This window comes from Canis aureus, chromosome 2 (assembly GCF_053574225.1).
Source record: "Canis aureus isolate CA01 chromosome 2, VMU_Caureus_v.1.0, whole genome shotgun sequence".
Taxonomy (NCBI): Eukaryota; Metazoa; Chordata; class Mammalia; order Carnivora; family Canidae; genus Canis; species Canis aureus.
The window spans coordinates 25,042,035-25,063,905 of record NC_135612.1 but is presented as its reverse complement, the minus strand read 5'-3'; the positions used below and the strand labels follow the sequence as shown (position 1 = coordinate 25,063,905).

At 41.5% G+C, this 21,871-nt stretch overlaps 1 long non-coding RNA gene across 1 annotated transcript; it reads right to left on the bottom strand.

Moving 5' to 3' along the window:
* Window positions 1-1,866: 1,866 nt before the first annotated feature.
* LOC144290259 (uncharacterized) lies at window positions 1,867-14,326 on the bottom strand. The gene is made up of 3 exons (XR_013358025.1): window positions 14,040-14,326; window positions 7,601-7,791; window positions 1,867-2,753 (listed from the first exon to the last, which is right to left on the bottom strand). It is a non-coding gene; the product is annotated as an uncharacterized LOC144290259 (long non-coding RNA).
* Window positions 14,327-21,871: the final 7,545 nt, after the last annotated feature.

Sequence of the window (21,871 nt, the reverse complement as noted above, 5' to 3'; positions counted from 1 at the left end):
TGAGGAAAAAAAAAGTTACACGCTGTTAGGAAAAGACTGGTGATTCTGTAGCTCTGGTAACAAGACAATTTTCAATGAATCAGGACAACTCACCTTTGTGAACAAGTTTTAAGAGCCAGCCACAGCGGCAGCCTCTTGCTTTTTAAAAGTCGGTCAATCAGGAAGGGGCCATTTAAAAAGGTACAAAAAAAACCTCTTGAGTACCAATCCATCAATCAACATGGAGTAACCTTGCTTCTCCTGATGAAATTTGTGCCTCTGAAATCCTGTCAATCCCTAAACTTCATGCTCCCCAAAACTTTATATAAGATTAATGTGCTTTCTGCTCTGTTTGGAAAGAGTATGTGAGCTGCACAGCTCTCTCATAACATAGTAAGCAAAACCCTTGAGCTTTGTCTTTTTATCTCTAAGATGCTAATGAATTGAGTAGTGGACAACTGGTTAGAGAAGAGTCATTTGAGAACATGACATTTGAGCAATGAAATGAGGAAAAATGGAGAGTTGGCCAAGCAAATATCTGGAAAGAGAAAGTTCTGAGAAGAGGGAACAGTTAATGCAAACACTTTTATGTGGGAACATGTCTGACATGCTCAGAAACAGAAGAGAAGACAATGGGGTTGGACAAGAGTGAGCCGAAGGCAGAGTAGAGGGATGAGAGCAGAGAAATCACTGAGGACATGTCACATGAGACCCAGAAGCCACCAAAAAGTCTATGGATTTTCAGACCAGGCAAGATGTTGTAAAATTGGCTCTCCTGGCTCCTCCCTGACAGCTCTTCTCCCCCCCACCCCCTCCTCCATGAACCTTAGAAATAATGCAAAAGACAAAATCAAAGAAGAAGTTCAAAAGGTGGGAAGAGGAAGGCAAACTGGGATGTTGGGACTGGAGGGGCAACAGAGCAGGCATCTTACAATCCTCTACCCAAAAGAAGAAGGTGGCCCAGGTCCAGCATTTTCTGACTCCTAGTCTAGCAACAGAAAGCATCCAGGTAGGCTCACTTCTCTGGAGCACACAGAGTTCTCATCAACAAAGTCAGGTGTGCCTGGTATAAATGCATCAGAAGTCTCAAGGAGAATAAAAAGCCCAGGCACTCCTTCCCCACCAGACCTGAGACTCTTCTCCCTGCACAGGAACTTTCTTGCCTGGGGCACCAATAAGAGGGTCCCTGTCACAAGTAGCCCTGGCTTAGGAAGTTTCTTTGCCTCTAAAGTTCCCTTCACCTGCCTGGAGATACCACTTGCCTGGGGGCATCAGCAAGAGGGATCATGCCACAGAATTTCCTCTGGCCAAAGGAGTTCTCTCCCTCCCTGTAGGACTTGAGAATCTCCTCCCCCAGCCAGAGACACCAGTAAGGGAGGTCTCACCACAGCAAGCCCAGGAAGCTCTCTTCATCCCTACCTGCCAAAAACTTCTTCCCAGGCCTAGATAAGCTTCCTCTACTTCATAAGCAGCATTTGCAGGGACCAGTAGGAGCCCCAGTGTCACAAGATAAACCAAACAGAGCAAAAGAGCACTGTGATTGCCATTGAAACCATAGCCTGTGAAAATGGACGGGGGACCTGGATACTAAACCTAAACAAGGTGACTGCCTGCAAAAATAATTTTTAAAAAATGTAAATAGAACCCAGAGTCTCCTAACGTAATAGCCAAAATGTTCAGAGCATGTTCAAAAATTACTAAGAACCACGAAAATCACAACTTGAATGAGAAAAGGCCATTAACTGACACCCAGATGAATCAGATGTTGAATTATCGGACAAGGATTTTAAAACAACTAAGACAAAAATGATTCAACAATTACAATTTTTTAAATTTTTTTAATTTAAATTCAATTTGTCAACATACAGTGTAACACCCAGTGCTCATCCCATCGAGTACCTTCCTTAGCGCCGGTTACCTAGTTACCTCATCTCCCCACCCACTTCCCCTTCCACAACCCCTTGTTTGTTTCCCAAAGTTAGGAGTCTCTCATAATTTGTCTCCCTCTCTAATTTTTCCCACTCAACAAACAATTACAAATTATCTTAAAACAATTGAAAAAAAATCTCAGCAAAATGATAGAAGTCATAAAATAAGCCAAATGGAAATTACTTAACTGAAAAATCCAATAGCAAACAGAAAACAAATAATAAGCGGCAGTACTTTATCTAACAGTAATTATCTGAAACTAACTATAAAACTAACAATAAATATCTGAAATAGAAAGGGCTTAAATTCAAAAGGAGTCAATCCACCAGAAAGACATAACCATCCTAAATGGGTATGGACCAAACAACAGGAAGCAAAAGCTGAAGCAAGAAGAAAAATAAGCGAATTCACAATTATAGTTGGGACCTCAGCAACTGAAAGAACTACTAGACAGAAATTCAGCAAGGATGTAGAAAATCTGAGCAAACAACATATCAACCAACAGAATATACAGAGTGTTCTATATATGAACACTCTACCTTGTAGCAGCAGGGCACACAATGTTTTCACATACCTATGGATATTTACCAAGATAAACCAGATCCTGGGCCATAACACAAACCTCAACAAATTAAAAAACAAACAAACATACATTTAGCTCTTTCTGTGAATGAAATGGGGTCTCATTGCAGGGTGTTGACGTAGTAGAACCTGTGAGACAGCTCTGGCTACTGTTTCCTCTTGATGGCAAGGGCAGATGCTGTGAGACCAGTTGGGATAATCTGAGCAAGATGGTGGATTTGGATCAAGTTGTTAGCTTTGAAGGCAGTAAGGGTAGTCCAATTCTGGGGACATGCAAGAAAGTACAAAAATGCTTTAATATTGCTATCATTTGAAATAATATTCATGGCAAATCATAACAGAATACTTATCTAGAAGAGAAGCGTTATTGCGTCTTATGTGACACAACTTGCCTAACTTTTCCCAAACAATAATTAACAAGCTTTGCACCTCAGGATGTTTGTAAAGAATAATTGCTTCACATTTAATTTTTGTGAATTCATTTATCCTTTCTTGGCAAAGAGAGACAAGGAGAAGCTGATGAAAGAGAAGGAAACAAATAAATTAAATTGGGTTACAATTCCTGCCTGCCTTTTCACTTAACAACCCTGGGATGAAAAAGGAGTCTGTTTTTCCCTAGATCCGCTCCTGAGTGCCTCTCAGCATGAGGCTAATGTTTAACAACATGGACTTTTGATACGACACAATCTCTACATGCAAACCTGCTATCCTACTCGATGTTCAATCAGAGAAACAGCAATCTGTTCCAATACTGGAAGAAAAATCGACAGTGCTAGACATATTGAGAGATGGTCTGTGCTCTCCAAAATAGGTGAGTTCCTAAGGATTTTCAAGAAAATTTTTATTATATTTAAATGTAACTTTACCTACTGATTTTCGAACCTAATCACTAAGTAATATGCAATTCTATTTGTATTGGGACATAGTACTGCTAACACTATATTCCAGGTAATATTAAACATATTAATTTATTTAATCCCCGTGACTCTATAAACTTACATACATACATTCTTACACACATACATGTATATCCTTTGAAGTTTTCATTTTTCTCATGAAGGAACTGAGGAACAGATTGGTTAGGAACTTGCCAGTGTTACACATCTGGTACTCAGTAGAGCTTGGGTTTCAAACCCAGGCAATATAGGTCTGAAGGTTGAGCTTTCACACGACTAGGAAATACTATTCCATAAATGCTTTTATGACTAAGTATTAACTTTTGCAGACCCCAAAATGCATACTTTCTTCCCAGCAAAAGGAAAAGTATCTTTTCTTCTACCGGTCAATACAAAGTCACTGAATTCACCATGTAGCCAGAAAGGTAACGTGTTCTGAGATTCAAAACCAAATATTGAATGTACAGGCCTCTGTTGTTGAGAAAAATATAGCAGCCTTTAAGACAACAAACTTTCTCCGGCCTCCTCAGGTACACAAAGGTAGCACTTTCTGGGAATTAATGGTCACTGAGTCCCCATCCTCCTGCCCCATCCATCTGGCCCCTCCAGAATGTGAGCATCCTGCTGTCTTACTCAACATAAGATCCTAAGTGCCTAGTAGAGTGCCTGACACATAACAGATTCTAAAAGATGTGTTGAATGAAGTAATTAAATAAAATTTAAAAACCTAATAAAATTGTGACTGAGATTGAGATGGTGACAATTGACTTTTAGTTGTGTACAAGTGAGTGAAATATGCAGCCATATATTATTCAGTAAACTTGAGCCTGCTGTTTTTCACTATTACTGAGCCCCCTAATTCTGCGGTCCTGAAAATACCCATTATGGGCCTTATGCAAAATCTTGAGATGTTTATCCCTGGGGGTAGTCCACGTTAGGTGACCTAGGGCAATTGTGGGAAGCAGCAGAAGTGCTGTTAAAACTAGTAGAAAGTGGTCACTCGTTTTTATGTATATGGCAAACTTGCTGCCTTTATTGCGATCTGTGTACTAAGAGAAAATAGGCATTTTTAGAATGAAGAGTGTTGATAATAAAATGGTGGGAGAGAGGCTGAATTCTTCGCTGCCTTCTAATGATTAGCAATAAAGACAGTTAAAGTTCAAGGGTGTTCCCTCTGAGGCAGAGTTTTTCCCTCAGGGCAGTCTTTGCTTTTTTGTGAAACCAAACTGGCTAATTGGTATCCTCCTCTGAAAATGCCCACACTGGGTCCCTGGAGCCCAGTAAGTATCTAGGGCCCCCAGCTATCTAGCAATAATGGGGACGAGAGGAGAATAAATTATCATTAAAGAATCATTGTCCTCCAAAGCTGGCAGTTTTGGCAATTGAAAACATCAAAATGTGCGAGGTCATTTAATAATTCACTTCCTGAAGTGCAATCAAATTCTAATTGAAATGTATGTTCTAATTAGCACTATGTGGGAAACTTAAAATAGAACCACACTTCTAAAGGTATCTCTTTGAGAACTGCTAGCTTTAGTTTTATTGAACAGCTTTCCCTTCTTCTTCATAACTTTGTAGTTCATATAGATTTTATGAAGATAACTATTCTTGTAAATCGGTGTAGGTTTCTTTTTTTTTTTTTTTTTCTCCCCCTAGGCTTTGTTCACTCTCAGAATTCAGACGCCTGACTCTGGAACAGAAAGTGAACATGCGTGCTTTGCAGATGATTCTTACTTCTACATATGGCTGTTATGCTGTACATTTTAAACATTGTATTTAATGCAATGAATTCAAGTGCTTTCCATATGGGATTTTTTTTCTTCAACTCCTTGTGGGCTAGTTCCTCCTCTTGTATACTATAACCTTGAGGGGTATACTAGTGGGCCAAGGAATGACCACCTCTCATATTCAAGTTGTACATAGTTAGGACTCTTGGCTGCAAGTAACACAAGCCAGTTTAAACTATTAGGGCAAATGTTGCCTCATTAAATGGAAAGTCCAGAGCCAGGGAAAATTTTAAGTTTGGTCAGCAGCCCAGTAATGTCACCAAAGCCCTAGGTCCTTTCTTTCTCTCCTCTCTGCTAAATTCAATGTCGGCTTCATTCAAAACTGGTTCTTCTCATAGTACCAAGAAGATTGACAATGGTAGGCAGCCTTTATTCCTTCTTATTCTTGTCCAGCAGGAGAGGAAAAGGAAGAAAGCTGGTCCACAGGCCAGGTCTTTGCTGTCAGGCTGGCTGGGCCATCTTAGGCCCCAGACCAATTATAATTGTCAGGTGAATGCGATCAGCTTCAGTGACTAATATGGTGGCCACTAGCCACATATGGCTACTGCGCACTTGACATGTGGCTAGTCCTAGATGACATGCGCTATAAGTGAAAAAGATACGCTGGATTTTAAAGACTTAATATGAAAAATATATATGTTTCATTAATAATTTCTATGCTGATTATGAGTTGATAATATAACATTTTGGATATGTTGGATAAATAAACTATATAACTAAAGTATATAGCTAATTTCTCTTTCCTTTTTTCAAAAGTGACTGCCAGAAAAATTTAAGATTACATGTATGTCTCTCCGTATTTCCATTGAACAGTGCAAGCTAACTAAACAGGATTTCCTCTGGAGTGGGGAGTCAGGTACATACTCAAGCAACATTCAGGGTTTTCTTAGAAAGAGGGAGAACTGGTGTTGGGTAGACAAGTGTATGGTCTACTACATCTGAAGAACTATTTCTTTAATCACTCTCTTGCTATTTTTATTCAAATCAGTATCTACACATGCATTTCCTTTGGGACAGGACTGTTTTCTCTAAGCGTGCCAAACCTACAGCCGCCACTGTACTGTCCAGGAATTTTGAGATAGCAAAGATTTTAAATACTGTTCCCGATTTACCTGCAAATGCACTTATACCTGGACACAAAGCTTGGATTGATCTCCCAGGTCTGAATCCTTTCTCTTCCTTTATGTACCCCTAAAATCTTTTGTTTCATATTTAATACTTTCTTCTGTTAGTAAAACTATACGTAACAGCAGCACCAAATACATAAAGTTGGTCAGTATGCTGTGGGGGACAGGAGAGTCTTCAGTGGATGTTGCTTTTCTACTTGGTGCCAATTCTCTTTTTCCCCTTTTGTTTTCTGTCTCACGCTTACAAGTATAAGGATTCTCTTTTCCTTAGTGTAAGGCTAGTCCTGTCTCTCGGTTTGACACCTTATCTTGCAGCTGTTCTATGAACAAAGATTCAAAAGGATCTGAGAGTGATCTTGAGGACTGTAGAAATTAGTAAAGAAAAATTAATGTGAATTCTCAACAAATTGTATGTTATGGTCAAGAAGGACCCTTCGAGAAGTGAAGGGTCCTCATTTAAGAAAAGTTTTCCGTCTCTCTTTGCTCAAGGTGTGCATGAGGGGCAAACACTGCATTCCATTTTAGAGTCAATGACCCCCGGAGCTGATATTTTGCCAGTGGGCAGCAGCTCAGGCTGTAGCAGGGTTACAATACTGCAGGATTTCTGGAATAATCCCTCGGTAGCCACTGCCCCAAGCCCCAAATGCCCTTCTTGCTCACCCTCACTCACCTAGCCTCTCTCCTACAACCCTGCAGGGCAGTGCAGCAACTCCTGGCCCGGAGGGGGCCTCCAGCCCTCTGCCACACTTGCAAGCAACCCCATCCCTTGTTCAGTGTTTTGAACCTGCCTTACATAATTGATCTGTTTTCCTCTCAGCAAGGAGACAGAGGAAAGCAAAATGTTTGGTATGAAAACTAAGAAGGCAAGCCAATGACTAATAATGAAAACTGAAATCATTATTATTTTGTATTAATGTGCGCCATTTAAGGAGCTCACTCGAAGTGTCCTAGTGGTACGATGAGAAGACCGCTGAAATTGGAATTGGTGGCACAAGAGCTGCTCCCCCGCACCTCCCCTATACCTGCCTCCTGTGTGAACTCAAGGTGCTTAATTTCTCGAAGCCTCGATCTCCTCATTGGTAAAAAGTGATATTGGCAGTTCCTGCTTCAGAGTTGTAAGAGTAGAAATGAAATAGCATGAAGTCCTCAACCGTGTCCCTGGCACTCCATCAACGCTCAACAAATTCTTGTACTAGAATTTGAAGAGGGAGAGAAAAATTCCTTGAAATCAGACTTTCTGTAACTTTTTACTGAGGTTAAAGCATACATGCGGAAAAATACATGAATCGTCGGTGTTTACCTCAGTGAATTCTCACCGTGGGAAGGCACGTTGAAAGCAGCATCCACATCTAGAACTAGAACATCGTCCACACCCCAGTAGCACCCCCACCTCCTTCCAGCCACCCAGCCCCGCGGGGCTCTGCATGCCAAACTGAGGGGGTAGTCCAGTGTGGAAGCACAACACTGCCCACATCCTGATGGGCTTTAACGCTGAAAAACAAACACAAAGGGTTGGATGAGTTGCTCTCCAGTCTGTAGAGAACCTGTGATAGATTAAGTAGAAGAAAGTCGAAGATTAGTATAAATCACTCCCTCGTTCCACATATCTGTGTTGATTTGCAAGTGTGCAAACAGTGCTGGTTTAGGGATTACGGTCCCTGTCCTCTTGGACCTTTACAAAAGAAGAAGCATCAGCAAAATGGGAACCCTCACTGTCTGGGGATCAGTGGGCAGTCTGGCTTCTCCTAGTCTACTGGTGAGAGCTTGGACTGGAAGGGGTGGTCTGGAGAAGGCCATGAATGCTGAGCTAAGGATATCGGGGGCAGTGGGCAGCATGGGTGACAAGGTAGAAATGTTTCTATCATGGAGGATGGATTGAAAAACAGAGAGATTAATTAATTATAAGGCTTTGGGATATAGGCTAAGCCATGGCACCTTGAAATCACTCACAGATTGTTAAAACACAGATTGCTGGTTTATCCCTAGGGTTTCTGACTTAGTGGTCAGCTAGAGCAGGATTGAAGAATCTAGCTTTCTAACAAGTTCCAGGGTACTGCTATTGCTGCTGGTCTTGGTACCACACTTGGAGAAGCATAGGTCTGAGCCAAAGGTTCTCAGCCTTCACAACACATTAGTCTCACTTTGGACATTTTTCTAAGAGTAGTTCTATTTGTAACCACATTTGAGAACCACTCGTCTAGATAGTGATTTAGAAATGTGGCTGCTTATCAGAATTACCCAGGGAGCTTATAAAGCAGAGTCTTGGGCACCACCCCAGCATATTCCGATAAGGAGATCTGGAGTGGGGCCTTGACTTTCATGTGTTTACTCATCACAGACTGGTTACTCTGATGCAGTGGGTTTCTGCACTGGCTCTTGGGAACTGCTAGCCTGGAAAGAGAAGTGAGGACATAAATCCTGGAAACAAAGTAGGAGTGGCAATAGCAGAGAATTCCTAGGATTTGCTGACTCATTAGATGGGCAGGCCAGGAGAAAGGGTTGAAGCCTGGAGGGTGAAAATCTACTGAAAAGTCACCAGAAAGCCCTGTTTGGCAGTCAAACATTGCCATGGCTAATTACTGGTGACACAAAGGGCTACAATGTGAATGGGTTATTTTCTTGCTGTCAAGCTGGCGTATGCAGACGCCCCATCTTTTGGACCCTGGCAATCAGTGGAGGCTAATTCATGCAGAAGCCCCAGGAGGCTCAAGTCTCCAACACAAGATAACAATTGTTAACTTTCAATAAGAAGGAATGATGACCAAGGCATCCAAGCACTTGTGTCTCCGTCCTGGACAAATTACACGGGAAGTCAAATTATAATCAGAAAATTACTGGGTAGTCATGGAATCAAGGGCAAAGGAGTTCATTGTATGATTTAACATCCATATGTTAAATACATACTCTCATATATGTCATTTGAATGGATGATTCCAGTGTTCAGAGGCATCGGGTTGTGATAAGTGGGCACATCCTTCTCTACAAGTAAATACTGGCTGAGTCTGAAAAGCCACACTCCCTGGAATTAGACAGTTCCTAATGGGCACAGCCAAAATTGGCTGGGTGACTGCCATGTTTATGATCCATTATCGACAGGTTAATTAACCCGTATTTCTTTAGATACATGAATACTCTTATTCAGATGAGTCTCATGTGGCTGATCCACGAACACCGTGTTTGTTACGTGAGGTAATTTTATACACCTCCTGCCTAAGCAACTGTGTACTCAATAGTTTAACTCTCAGAGGACAATTCTGTTTTCCCTACTACCTCATTCTGGGGTAGTTCCTCAATCTTACTGTCGCCACATACAGTTCGTTTTTATTCTTTTGACAATGATTGGGCTCTTTTTACATGTTAGAATTAGAGGCTAATATTTTAATTAAGAATCCTATTTTTTTTTTCCAAAAACATATTTTACTTCCAGGATTGAAAGACACCTAGTCAACCACGAGCATGTGAAGCCCTTCTAGTCAGATCATGAGGTCACAGTGGTTGGGTCGCTCTTCACCTACTAAGAACACCCTCAAAGAGCAGCCAGGCATCTGTAATTAGAAGGAAAACAATCAAGCCCTACAAGTGTGCGCGCCAACCTAAACCTGCAACAGGATGGCAAGTGTCCCAAAGGTATTTTAGCTTCACAGTTATGTTGAAAGGAAGCAGCTCTTTGTGAGAGCCCAAAGTAGAACAAAGCATTTTTATCATACTTGATGTAGATAACAAAAGAAATAAATCCAAACTACAGCATTTGGTTGACCTTTTGGGGGGGGGGGTGAGGGTGGAGGTAAGAGTGGCTGACTGTGGACTCTCCAAATGCATGTTTGTTGCTTAGTAACAAGGAGCAGGTTTTGCTAGCGAGGGGAGAAGGTGCAGGTGGGGCAGGCCCAAGTCTGCTTTCAATGGGAACAGACAGGATGTGTCTTCTCTGACCTCTTGCTCCTTTCCTCTTTATGCCAGGCCTTCTGGGTGATTGCGCTCAGATTCTTATTTAAATCCAATTAAATCTGAGACTAGAGTAAACACACATATATATCATCCAGAAGATAGTATTAAAGCATTCTGCATTTAGGCCAGAGCAGCTGTATCTTTTCTACTTAAGATTTGTTCTTTTTCTTAGTATCTCTGGAGGGCGGGGAATTGGCTGTAAATATTGGAGGTTTTAACTTCATGTGAAGCCAGAGGGTCCCTCTTTCCCTTTTTGGTCTAGGCCAGACTTACTGTCCTCAAATACAATCTGCTCAGGTCTCTCTCCTTTCAGGGGCTCCCCATCACCCACAGAATAAAACCTAGGCTCCCAGGGGGACCTCGGATTCCCTGTGTGATCCGGTCCCTCCTAGCCTACCTAACTTTATATTCTATCCCTTTTCTTCTCACGTGGAATATTCCATCAAATTCTTGCCCCCACAATTTCCCTAGTTCAGAGCTGTTGTGCACCTGCGTGCTTTGTGGGCCTTGTTTATCTCGCCAAAGTTTGGAAATTACAGATTCTGAAAGCAAAACTGCCCAGTCTGCAATTTGGCTCTGATACTTTGTCAGTGGTATGACTTCAGGCAAATTACTTCACCTCTCTGTGCCTCAGTTTTCTGTTCTCTAGAGCAGAATGGTAGTATCTATCTCATACGGGCCGTGTGAGGATTAAATAACATGTAAAATACCCAACACAGTGTCTGGCACATAGGAGGTGCCTAATATTAACTTCTACTTACCCTACACGACTAAGCCTTAACGGCGTTTACTGCAGGAAGTCTAATCTGGAAAGCCTCCCCTCCCTTGTACAGGAGAGTGGATTTATTTAATTTCCCCATTGTGCCGTATATATCTCCTGTCATTGCAGTTATCCCTTCTCAACCCTCAGTCCACACTGTCCTCCCCACACCTGCATTATCACTACATGTGTCTGTGTGTGACTGACCCTCAACTAACTTGTGAACTTTGTAGGTTCCTAATTGCCTTCTTACTCCCCAGGGGATAGAACAATAACCAGTGCATGGCAGATGTTTTATGGAGGTCCATCAAAAGCGTAAGGAACCATGTTTCTTATAGGTTCATACAGGAACCTATAAACATTCTTTCATTATCATTGAACAATTTCTAGGAAGAAGACGATTGAGGGCTACCCTGCTGAGGCCAAGACTTCATAGTACCTACGTACTCACTTCTTGCCAATGTAAATTGTAAAAGGTCATCAGGCATGACAAGACCTTAGTTAGCTTACTACGTTTTCATACTTCATGGACATTGATCAATCAGCAACTCAACTTGGAGCATAACCATCCTGAGAACTAGCTAGGTGACCTTGGGCAAGCCACTTCAACTCAATAGCATCAGTTAGTAAACTGGGAGCAATGATGGACTATCTATACTCCCCACCTCAAGGGAGTGTTAGGAAATGAGAGTATAATTTTTGTGGACACTGTGTAAACTGATGGATATAAGGCAGTTCTCAACAAGGAGTCATTATGCTCCACTTCCCCTCCTACCCCACCCTGGGGAATATTTGGCAATGTGTGGAGACATTTCTGGTTGTTACAGCTAAGAGGATATTACTGGTAGAAGTCACGGATGCTGGTTAAAAAAAAATCTACATTGCACAGAGGAGTCCTCAGCTCTCAATAAGTTACCATCAAATTCCTTAGCGTTCGGTTCCATTATTATTTATTCTTGCAATCTTACTGAGCAAAACAAAGGATGGCAATAGTACCTACGTTTTTGGAAGTATAACTTGGAAACTCACGTGGGTTTATGTAACTGTAGCTTTTCAACATGCCATTCTCTGCCGACTTAGTAAACTAGTTGCTCTAGTTGAGCTGGGTGCTGTTCCAAGCACCTTACCTATATGAATTCATTGAATCCTAACAACAACCCTACAAAGTAAGTACTTTATTACTGCTATTTTTCAGATGAGGAAACTGAGGCAAAGTAACAGAACCAGGTTCGAACTCAGTCTTGTTGTGAACATTGTGCACAGAACTGGGCCCAGTTGAGTCTCTCCATGCTCAATCCTTCACTAGACTAGGAGTCAATGGACTTCCTACTTGAAATGTTGTTTGTAGGCTTGAGTTTCCTTTCACTGCCACCTTTGATGGAGAAATGACTGATTCATTGGGTCTTAGCAGAGGATCCACTGAGTCTGAGGTATCAGATTGATTGGAGAGGAAAATAGCAACAGCTCAGAGAACGGTGTAAGAAAATAAACCTCTACGGAATTTGGGATTTGAGCCTGGTAATCTCTGTAAAAGCACTTTGCAAATTGCAAGGCAGTGGCTTTCAAACTATAATATATTCCAAATTACCAGGGGAGCTTGTTAAAAATGCTGATTTCCCAGCATTACTCCAAGAGCTTCTGATTCAGCAAGTCTGGGAGGCTCCCAGGGATCTGCTTTTTTTTAACAAGCTCCCAGCTGAGCCTGATGCAGGTGGTCCAAGCACACACCTTGAGAAACACTCCTGTGCACCCCGAGCTTGGGGACAAGAGCTCGCTAATCCCAGGAGGAGATTTTGGTTTGCCTGCCCATTAATTCAAACCACCTGGGTGGGAGCTTCGTTGAGCTCTTCTGGTCCCCATTCCTCGCTAGCCTTAGGCCCCGGAGCTTGATTGAGAGGGCAGGGATGGCGAGGACAGAGAGGAGCCAGACAATTATGAGCAATTCCAGGGAAGTGACTGTTTCTCTGTGCGCAGTGAAGGAGCTGTCACTGGAGCCCCTTCTTCCTGCAGTGTCCCCCTAATTGGCTGTTGTAGCTATCATTCTGCCCCGAGGGAGTGTAACAGAAACAAGGAGAAAGAAGAAAAGACAGAGCTTGGAGCAGGAACAAAAGGGGGAGAGGGGCTTATTTCCACCCTCAAGGAGAGAAGCCCTGATTGGCCCCTTTCCCCAGGGTCCTCCCTCACACCATCTCTGCAACCTTTCCCCTCCTTCTTTTCTCCCTCACAGGCCCCAATAAACACAAGTTGTCTGGGCAAGCAGAGCTTCATAATTCCCCGGGGAATGTTCTGATGGCCCAGAATCCTGTCATAAAGTAATGTTGTGCTATTGCAAAGTGCTGATGCTCTTAACCCTGCTTGAATCCCATTATCTTGGAGGTGAGCACTAGGCAAAGGCTCTCTTATCTCTTGCTCTGCGCCTCTTTCCAAGAGACCAAGCGAATGATTTTGATTTAAATATCTAAGCATTATATGACATGCATTAACAATAGAGGCAACTTACCTTTCACTGAACAAAGTAATTTAAAGTCATTTGAGCAATATAGCGTAGCATGGTGATTAAGACTGCCTGGCTTCAGTCCTAGCCCTGCAAATCACTAGCTGCGTGACCCTGAAGGTTACTTCTCATCTCTAAGCCACAGGTACCAATCTATAAAATTGGAATAATAACAGGACCTTGCTTCCAGCACACACATACACCCAACTCTTCCATGTGGTGTTGTGACCACCAGATAAGGCAATTTACATAAAATATTTTGCCTCATTTACAACAAACCAGCAATAATGTTTGACTGTTGTTTTCGACCTTTTATTTTCCTCCTAAAGTATATATGTTTGATATATTAAACCTAATATCTGGGTAAAAAGTAGAAGTAAACTACGAGGGAAGAGAAACAATGAAAAAAATGTTTCTGCTCTATTTGCATTCAGTTTCAAATGCTCATAACACACTGTGAGCAGAACAACAGATGAATTCCATCCAGAGGGAAGTACACATAATTTGCAAAGCAGACGTAGAACAAGATAAATCACTCACTTGCTTACCACACACATTGTGAGATATTGAATGTGGATTAGAAGTTCCTCACCAATAGTTTGTCCTCCATTTCTTGAGTGGTTTTAGATTTCCAGACTGCAAACAAATGGTTGTATGTGTGAAAAAAAAAAAAAATATATATATATGTATAATAGGCTAGAGCACAATTTCAAGTGAGCCAGAATTCCAGGGGCTCTGGAGTTCTGGTGCATTCCCTTAGAGCACAGCACAGGGAAATCTTGGGAGTGTAGTGTTGCTGACAGCCATCTCATTCGCATGCAGGTTCCTCCTGGGGACAGCTCTGAGAGCAGCAGCCCCCAGTCAGTGCCGGTTACTAAGCAACTCATCTCCCACTGAGGTATGCAAGGAGAGAAAGTCTTGGTTTTAAAAACAAAGGAAAACCAAAAACCCTGCAGAGCAGAGCTAATAATACAACCTTTTCTTCTTTAAGTAAATTAACCCTCAAGCTAGTTTACCTTTACCAGATGCCCAGCCTCGTACAAATTGAGTGAGAAAGCATGCTACAATTTTATAAATTAACTCCAAGCAATGGTTTTAATTAATGCTAATACATTTTATGTTGCCCTGGAACCTCCTAGAGTGAATCATTTTGTCTGTATCATCTCAGTTGGGTGCCTGAAGAGAAGCTAATTGTCATTTGAGTAATAGTTTTAGCAACAAGCTTAGCCACTTTTTAGTTTGGGATTTATAATTGCTCTGTTATTTTTCCTATTATTTACGTCATACATACGTATGACAAAAATTATTAATTTTGAAGTAGTTAGTGCAAAGATGATAACAAAGAATAGTTGGCTGGATCATTAGAGCTTCTTTCAAGAATTCCAAATAGATCTGTATGTGTTTGGGTGTTCCTTATATATTCCCTTAGGAGTGATGAAGTTTTGGGATTATAGGTGAGGTCCAGAGCCTACAACCAAGAAAGAACTCTTGAGACGTCTTTGGTGCAAAAGGGTGGTTTTATTAAAGCCCGGGTACGGGAGCCCTGGGCAGGGAGAGGGCTGCCGGGCCTGGGAGGGGAGGCTGATTGTACCCCTGGGAAAGGGAGGGTTGGGGAGCGTGTCCTCCCTAAGGAGCTTTGGAAGCTGGGTTTCCAGGACCTCGAGGGGCAGCTGTTGTTGGGAAAAGGCCACTGACCTCCGTCTAATGGGACCCAAGTCAGGAGACCCTTCAGATGTACAGCCGTGGGCCACTTGCTTGGGGATGATTGCCCACACATGTCCTGAGGGCAGAGATAAAGGGAATTTCTAAAGGAATTTTTATATGTTAGAGTAGATGGACAGGCTCCTGGGGGTCGGGCTAAGCTTGCCTCTGCCCTTAGCAAAGTCTGAACATCGAGGCGGTTGAGTCCCTGGAGGAAGGTCCCTCTGCCTGTTTCAAGGACTCGTCAGTGTGCTCTGTCCTCAGCTAGTCCACTGGTCCCCCATCAGAAGGACACAGTGAAACATTTTCCTGTTCCAATTCTTACTTTGATTCACATTTATGAAGCATTGATTTGTGCAGGGCACTGCCCTAGACACTAGATTGAAGGCGGAGAGTGGAGAAGATATACCGAGAAATGACACAAGATCCAACCACTCAAGAAGTGCACTCTTTACAGAAGAGATAGACTTGTACAGAGATAGTGCAAGAGGTGATGGGAAGAGGAACAAAGGCGTTCTTCACATTCTATCATGATTATGAAAGTCACAAACTCCAAACTGCCAAGTCAGAACATCACTATTTCAGCCTTTCCTGGAATAGGGCAGGAGAGCAGTTCAGAGGGAGTGTCAGAGAATTAGAACTCAGATAGAAATGAGCTTGGGTCTGAGGAAACTGTATCTTTTAACCTTTTTTACACCACAGTATACATATAAAGAAAACTATAATTTCATTTTTATGATGTGTTGAGATAAAAGCACCTGTGTTAAAGTAGAATGAAGCTCCACTGACTGGGGTCTTGTCTAGCAGCTTCTGAGGCACACCTAGCCCAACATAACCACCTGGAAGCCCTGCGTATTTGAAACATGCTCCTTACATGGTTTTATCCCCTGGGGAGCCAGAGTCTTCACTGTAATCTAAAGGAATGTTGCCCCCACACAGCTAACTATGGTGTGTATGATGGAGCGTGCTCAGCCAGGCAAACTGAGCTGGGATGGAACCCCAGCCTGAACACTCACTAGCTTGCGTGTCCTTGGGCAAGTTAGCTCACCTCTCTAAATTTAGGAAAATAAAAGGCAGTGTCCTCACAAACCATTTTGGGGCTTGCAAGAGAAGAAAGAATGTATATTCTTATATACAATCATCAAAAACCCTCCGCTACTTTGAATCGAGTGGAAACAATGAATAAAAAAGATCTCCAGTGGGGGAAAAAATGCATACATATAAAACCCTGTATTGCCTAATCTGTTCACACACCATTATCCTAATAAACTGGCTGGTTGGGGGGCGGGATGTGTTGATTGGAAATGACTGTTCCTGTTGCACAATAATACAGCGTTGTAAAACACACAGCCCATTTTTATTTAAAATTATGTCTTATTCTTCCAGAGTTTTTCCACTAGTCTTGGTTTTAAAAAAAATTAAAATATTGCTTCTGTTGAGTGCTGCAATTTTTCAGGTCCCCTTAAATTTTGTTCCTTGCAGTAAGTGTATCACTTGCTTCTCCCTAGTGTTGTCCCAAAAATATGGACTCTGAAGGACTACTATCATTAGGACTAAAGTGAGTAAAATACCTTTACAAAATCAGTTCTTAAAAATAGCAGTCATTGCTATTTTACAATAGCTCCAGAGATCCTGTAGCTACTACAGAACCATTTGCTGAAAATCCCTGGGGCAGCTGTGTGAGAAGCAGCATGCAGTTTAAGTAAACGTTTTTGAAAAGATAGAGAGCGAGCTCTGAGATCAGCCTCCAGGTCCTGCTCCCCAAAGGCATGTTGATGATCCTTAACCAGAATGTGCAAAGAAAGGGTGCTAGCCCAGCTGGGGTGTCTCTTTGGCAGTTCTGGGCACCCTCTCATGTTTCCCAAGCTCTAGAGCCCACCGGTCACTTTAGACCCTAGTGATTGTACTTAGGTGGTTTTTCGTCTTTGCCTGCACCAGAAAGTCTGCAAAAAAAAAAAAAAAAATACTGAGCTTACTAGGTGACTTTCACAAAAAGCTCTGGTTCACTCTTTTATGTTCAACAAAATGCTGACAGCCTGTCTAACTGCGCCCTACGCCTTCTGTCTCTCCGGCTAGGTCAACTCTTCTTTCTGGCCCAATATCGAATCTCAAGGGATAGACCTACGGACTTTAAATCCCCCTTTGGCAGGAAGAACAACTTTCTGGTAGGAACCTGACCCCTGTGAGCAGTGCTTTGGGGGTGCCTGAGCCTCCTCCTCCAGCAGCAGCAGAGATGCAATGGTTTTCCTGTTGAACCCCTTTCAGGCCCAATACAATGAGGGCTACGGAAAATAATCCAGGGTGACGCATCACCTGCCTCCACCTCTGTAAATGATATCCTGGGATAATTTTGATGGCAAACACAATAAAAGAACCAGTATACAGTTAAATTCAACAAACACTGAAAAATTAGCACAGTGACTGCTCCTAAGTACCTCCATTTATTCTGGAACTTGGAGCCTCACAGAACAATTTCATCTGGTAATTTTGCAATAGTTGCTTTCAGCATAGGAAGGCAAATAAATAGGTGCTTTCGTTTTTCATTCCCTGAGCTGTTTGCAGAGGATGGAGGGAAAAAACACAATAACCTGTTCAATATTAAAAATTTTTTTTTTTTTTTTAGTCATCAAAAGAAAAAGTGCTTACAAGAGGAAAGACTTGACCGAAAGTAATATCTAGACACAGCAGAGGGGTTCCCACTTCTGATGAGTTTGTAGCCTAAATAGTAAAATGTGCTCTTTCCTGGTCCACCTTGTTTCCACCGAGATCTTGGCTGACAAACAGCCTGTCACCAACAGTTAGCACCCTTTGTCTGCCCTGGAAGCTGAAGGCTCTGTGAGCAAGGAATGAGCAAATGTGGAATGAATGTTAGCCGCTGATTTCATTCTCACTTGGTACCTTATCTCTCTCACCTATGAGTCATTAAGGAGCTCTGGGATTTGCCTCAATCTGACTCACTTTACACTCTGAGTTTTCTTCTATTTTCCCCTCTTTGTGTGATAGAAAGAATGCACTGCAGGATGCTGCTGTGTTCTTCATTTGCTTGGTTAGATCTTCACCCAGATTTCTGTATTATCTATTCTCTTTACAAAACCGATATATGTACTATAAGCTATTCCAATAAAGTAGAATGATGGAAAGGAAAACATTAAAAATCACTGATAATACCATCAAAAAATGACCACAAGTAACAAACATCCTGATGTAACTTTGTCCAGATTTTTCCCTGCCTCTCTCCCCTTATTTATTTATTCTCTATCCATGTCCAGCCACCCCCCCACACACACACACTTATTTGAAATGCCACTTATCCAGCAAATTCCCACATTTTCATAGATGCGTTTCCAGGCTCAGTTCCAGTGATTTATTTTGTATTGGCTCTCCAGACCCTTTGCAATGTGATTGAAGACAAAGGGTGTGTGGTGGATAGGAAGAGGATCTGTCTGCGATAAGAGCTGGAGGTTCTTAGTCCTTAGTCTCTTAGTCCTCATCTCACCAAACCAGCTTTTCTCTTTGCGCAGGAATTAGGGCTTGTGTGCAAGATTTTATTTGAATAAAGTATTATGTGGCAAAAACAAAATAAAACTTCACATACTCTGTTTCATTTTTCTGTCAGGATATGAGATGTTACTATTATGCTTTTATAGCAGTTATCTTGACATGACTGCATCGCTATGACTGTTTTGAAGTGAGGACGCTTCTATATGGCCTAAAAAGCAATCATTACATGTATAACGCATATGTGAGTACGGTATGAAATAGATGTCCTCACCTAATTCCTGAGCCATCCCTGGGCACCATTGCCCTTTTCTATGTCCTGTGTTGATGATTGACTCCATCCCAGGAAGAGAACAGGGTTCTCATGAGGTCTGTGTTCATTCTTGGCTGTTCTCACCACCCACTGGTGCTGTGAAACTAAGACCCAGCCGCTAAGACCAGAGGACTCCACAATGGCTTATCCTGACTTGCTACCCAGAGACTGTTCACCTAATACATTATTTTTCTTGCTATGGCAACTGCCACCATGTAGAATATGGAAGTGAGGTGCCCCAGTTGCTCTTTGTCTGTCTTGACAGGACAGGGACACATGACCACCCTCATTGTTATAGCCTCACTCCTCACATTCCCACACTCACTGATGAAACCCGTTAGGCTCCATGACTCATTTCTGCTTCACGAGTAGCCATCCCCCAGGTTTACAGAGAGTAGGACTATTTATTTCATTTAGGCAGGGAAAAACCAACCCCCTTTCTCTCACCCATGACATGGCCTTGCCTCATCACCCAGGAGAAAAATAACACACACAAAAAGTCTTACATTGGCACATGGTATATATTTTGAAATGGGAAATCTGTCCTACCTATGAATACTTTGTCATATAGCAAAGTAAGCAAAAAGTCTGCGCATTTCCTGAGAATTCATTTGTATATTATTAAATGGCCCACCTCTCAATATTTTGATTTCTCTCTTGACTCTACTGGGGTCTTCTTCGTTTACATTCAATTAATAATTATTTGACTTATTAATGACACTTATTTGAAGATCTAAAATAATATCTAAATATTTGAAGATCTAAAAGATCTAAAATAAGATCAAGGACACTTCTATCCTTGTAGACCTCCTCATAATTCTATATCTATTTGAATGGATGTAAAGTAGATAATATGAGACAGTAGATGTGGGAAAAGGGAATATTTAGACCTCAAACGAATCGCTAATATTTACTCAATACTTTCAATTATATACATATGGATTATATGACATTTATAATCCTGGTTCGAAGAGAAAGGATAAATATTTTCTTGGAGGCTAAGTTACGACATATTTCTTTTGAAATATTTTATTGAATGGATATGACTATAAAATAAATGCATGTATAATTTCTAAAATCCCAATGGTATAGTATTGAATAAAGTAAAAATTCTTCATTGTTGTCTTAAGGGTTAGAGATAGAAGAAGAATCAAGAATAGTTTGGTACACATTCCTTGGTAACCAAAATTTATTTTACACTTTTGTAGTTTAATTTCAGTGTGGTTACACAAAAATGTCTCAGATTGAAGGTCTTCACCAAAACACATTGTGGTAGCTTTATCATACAGTTGTGCATCTACCAGGTCAGAGGCCCACTAATTACTCTTTTAATCCCCCTCCTTAGGATTTTACTGATGAGTTTTACATGTTTATTCTTCACTATAGGATCTTTCAGTCAAGAACTGAATTAAACTCTGGCTTTACAGAAACAATATGTTTGGCAGCAAAGCAAAATGACAATATTGAAAGGTGTGATCTTTAAATGCAACTCTATTAATGCTACAGGCGTTTTGCTTCAGCAAGAATCACCTGAAAGTATTTTGACCTTTAGTGTCTAACATTTGTCCTCATTGTAAATTAGAATTTGTGAACACAGTTGGTGGTTCATTCTATTTTTACACTGTGTTTTTCCCAGAGGAATATCTGAAAGGCGTGAGCATGCTGTCCTGATCTATCAGCACCTCATGAAGGTGAAGTGTTATTGGATCATAAGTTGACTGCTGCTCTCCTAATAGGAATCGTATGGTACAAACTGTCGTGAGGGGAAAGAATAGCCAGTAGATGTGAGAAAGAAGAAGCAACTTTACTTTATTACTAACAGGGAGGTGGGCTATTGAAGACTAATTTGTTTTTCATGCAGATTACTCTTCATTATTTCAGAGAATGTGTTTAAATACATTTATACACACAGTTTCTTGGTGACAAACCAAACTTATCACCCATTCCCTTTCCTCTCCTCCTTTACCTTATATTCTTTTAGTTTGCTATGATCAGAGATGCACTCAAATTCCTCCAGTTGTGGGATTTTGTCCTAAAGATACCTGGTGAAATAGGAAACTTTCAGCTCTTTCAGGTTATGGGAACAGAAATTCATGATGGAGTAAAATAGAAGGATGAAATAAGAATGACAGAAAAAATAACAACAGAGTTTTCTATCAGCATATATGACGTATTTTGAAGTGTGGGCCATCTATCTTACCTGTGAATATTTTGCAGCATAAGCAAAGCTGGAAAACAAACAAACAAAAAAAAGTGTGCATTTCCTGAAAATGCATTTGCATGTTAAATAATCTGCTTTTGAAATACTTTTATTTCTCTCTTGACTTTACCATTGTTTTAGTTATTTATATTCAGCTAATAAATTATTTCACTGTTTACAAATAGGAGCTGCTCATTCGGGCCTCAAGGAACCAGAACAAGATCTAAAATGGCTTTCAGAATACAAAGCCTTCTACTCTCCTGTATCCCCCTGGTAGGACTCAAATAATCTTTGGTTCACTTTTTCTGAGACTACTTAACCACTTCTGACTAGCTCTCTCTGCTGCTACACTCTCTGCTTCTGGGCATCTTCTTTCTCTTGGCACATGGCATCTCCCCATTGCCTTCTTTCTCTGTCTCCCTCATCCCATGCCACTTTACTCTGCCAAAGCTCTCTGGATATCTGGCATTCAAACTCACCAAGAGAATCTGATTAGTTCAGCCTGTCACTATCTTTACTGAAAGGCTTTTGTAGTAGCCTTTGTATCAGGCAACAGGCCCTGGCCCAGTTAACTGTGACCAGGGCAGGGTCACCTGGCAGAAAGCATGAGTCTCTATGCCCAGGGAATCTTCTGCAGCTGCTTTTCTCAGAAGGGCGGTC